Consider the following 3,533-nt stretch of genomic DNA (forward strand, 5'->3'; position numbering starts at 1 on the left):
TCAGGATCAACAGATATCCCATCCTGAGAAATTGTGTGACCCAAGAATTTAATTTCCTTCAGCCAGAATTCACATTTAGACAATTTGGCATACAACTGATGGTCACGCAGTCGCTGAAGCACGATGTGCAGTTGCTCAGTATGTTCGTCTTCATTCTTGGAATAGACCAGAATATCATCAATGAAAACGACCACGAACTTGTCCAGCTCTGGCATGAATACTGAGTTCATCAAGTACATGAAATAAGCCGGGGCATTGGTCAGCCCAAAAGACATCACCAAAAACTCATAAAGCCCATATCTGGTTGAGAAGGCCATCTTTGGAATATCACTGGTACGGATCTTGATCTGATGATAACCCGAGCGAAGATCTATCTTGGAGAACACTTTGGCTCCTACCAACTGATCAAACAGAACATCAATGCGGGGCAGGGGGTATTTGTTTTTGATGGTCACCGCATTGAGAGGGCGGTAATCAACACACATTCTCAAACTCTCATCCTTTTTCTTCACAAATAAGGCCGGACATCCCCAAGGTGAAGTACTTGGGCGAATGAACCCCTTGTCCAACAACTCTTGCAATTGCTTTTTCAATTCTGCCAATTTCGCGGGAGGCATCCTATATGGTCTCTTGGAGATAGGAGCAGTCCCGGGTTGCAATTCAATGGCGAACTCAATGTCTCTATCAGGTGGCATCCCTGGCAATTCATCCGGAAAAATATCTGGGTAGTCACAGACCACTGGGATCTTTTCCACTGGTGACTCTATCATAGTGAATGCACAAGAACGGGTACAACCCAGATCAGGCAAATATAAAGTAGTCTCGTCGTAAGCAGGGGAGTGAATCTCAATGGCCCTTGCTGCAATATCCAATACTGCCTGATGCCTGGTTAACCAGTCAGTTCCCAATATAATATCCACGCTATCCAATCCTAAGATGAGAAGGGTGGTTCTAATCACAAGACTCCCCAATTTTATAGGCACTTGCCTATTGATTTGATAGGTGGCAACCCTGCCTCCTGGTGTCAAAATTGTAATACCCCCATCTGTGTGGTGAAAAGGTAACTGACACTTGGCACTAAATTTGGCACTGATAAAACTATGTGACACGCCAGAATCAAAAAGAACAATAGCAGGATAATTCAAAACTGTAAAGATACCAGTCATGACGGGTGCTCCCTCCGGAATATCAGCCATGGTGGTGAAGTTTAGCCTGCCTTGCCTCACTTGCACCTTCTGCCTCTTGCCTTGGTTCTGATTAACATTCTGCCCCTGCCTCTGCTATCTGTTGGGGCAATTCTTGGCATAATGCCCGGTGTTGCCACATGTGAAACACCTATTGTCATTAGCCTGACGATGTTGCTGCTGCTGTTGATTGTTCCTCTGAGCTGGAAACTGGGTGCGATTGGGTGCCTGCTGCTGCTGCTGTGGTCGGATCACCCATCGCCCTTGCTGCTGCTGAGGTCCCATGTTCTGAGTGTCAGACACAATCCTGAAACGCTGTGGCTGAGCTGAAGATCCTGCCACAGGGGTCTTCCTCTTCTTTTCTGCCTGACGAGCTGTGATACAGTCCTCCTAGGAGATGGCCATGTTGACCAACTCATTATAGTTGTTCGCCCTGATGGTGTTGAGACGGTCACGGAGCTTAGTGCTGAGCCCCCTTCTGAACCTGTCCCTCTTCTTCTCGTCTGTGTCTGCGTGATATCCGGCATACTGGCACAGGTCATTAAAGGCCTGAGCATACTGCAACATTGTCCTGTTTCCCTGAGTAAGTGCCAGAAACTCGTTGAGTTTTCGGTCCATAATACCGGCTGGTATATGGTGCCCCCTGAAAGCTGCCTTGAACTCTCTCCATTCCACCTCTCGGTCATCTGGCTGCATAGCAAGAAAATGGTCCCACCAAGTCCTTGCGGGTCCGCGAAGCTGCTGGGTGGCGAACCTGACTTTAGTGACCTCTGAGCAAACTCCATGGAGTAGCGGGAATTTGGATTCCACTACTCTCAACCATACATCCGCATCCAGTGGGTCCTCTACCCTGGTGAACAATGGTGGCTGGGTATTGAGGAACTCCTGGTAGGTGGCTGCTGCGGGGTGACGCTGATGATCACCACCACCATAGTGCTGAGGTGGTGGCTGGCGCTGAGCTAGCTGCCTCAAGATCTCATTCTGCTGAGCCATTAGCTCCTGCAGAGTGGGAGGCGGTGGCGGCGGTGGAGGAACGCGCTCATTCTGACCACGACGCGCTCTCCCGGCCATCTGAAAAATCACATGTATACTCAATAACACATCTTCAAAGTTCAAGGTTCAATCGCGATGAAAGAGTCAAAAGGCAAAATTGATAGATTCTTGCATAAACATAAAGGATTTCACAAGGCATAGACTTTTCTTCTCAAATTAAGACTAACATTATCCATCAACCATACTTCCAGAAGAGTTTATCATGATTACATCAATAATCCAAAAGACTCAACTCTATCTAGCCTAGTACCCCAAGGGTGCAAAAGCTAAGCTAGCTTTGAGGAGTCCCGCCATCACCGACTTCTAACTCTACCCCTGAGACCTAGTGAGCGAACGAGGCAACACTCGACTCAGGGGAAGGTGGTCTCCCTGAGCCAGCAGTGTCCAAGCTGGAGGCAGGCTCCTCTCCTCCCTCGATGTTGACATCCTCATTGGCCTCCATGTCCTGGATCTCCTGGTGATGCATATCCAGGTGCTCATTAGCCTCGGCAAGCTGCTGTTGGGTGTTGATAAGCTGATCCTCGAGAACCTCGATGGTGTTTTCCCTAGTCCCCACTAATTCCTCCAGCTCTTGGATCTCATTTGACAGCTGCTCCACCTGTAAGTCCTTTTCCACCATCTCAGTGGACAAGTCAACCACAAGTTCCTCTATGTTATCCAGGGTGATCTTAGTTGCCTCCAACAGTGCCATCAGATGGGACATTGCCTCACCACGCATCACTTGCAGATGGTACAGGGCATTCATGCACCGCACTGTCAAGTGAGCCGTCTGACCTGGGTAGATAGCCCAGATGTCCTTGGCATGCTCCACTCGGTCCTTCCACATTGGGTCGTCCTCCTTCTCAGCGGGGAACAAGCCAATGGGGTGGGTGGACAGCTCCAAGGGGTGGAATTCGCAGAAAGTGGTCAACCCGTGCAGAGCAATTGCCTCGATCGTATCCTCATCCCGGTATCCAAAGGACTCAAAGTCCAGCGAACGCCAGCCTGGCTGCAGAGGATGAGGCTCCAGGGTCATCCTCACCCTACAGCGGGGCACTCGGTGCTTCTCGAACTGCTGCACCGCGTACTGAGGAGGCGTCGTGTATCCGGCCCCCTGAAGTACCTCCCACAGAATACGGGGAAAACCCTCTCTTGCAAGCCCATCAGTGTGGGATAGTGCGTTCCCTTCGTCCGAGGATCCATGGGAAGTCATCTGTGTACGGTTAAGCGTAAGTAAAAGAAGAAGAATTATAAAAAGAAAAAAAGGAAACACAACTCAGTCTCTTTCTAATTGTAACAATGGTACTGGGGTACTTA

The sequence above is a fragment of the Zea mays genome, chromosome 4, assembly GCF_902167145.1.
Source record: "Zea mays cultivar B73 chromosome 4, Zm-B73-REFERENCE-NAM-5.0, whole genome shotgun sequence".
Taxonomy (NCBI): domain Eukaryota; kingdom Viridiplantae; phylum Streptophyta; class Magnoliopsida; order Poales; family Poaceae; genus Zea; species Zea mays.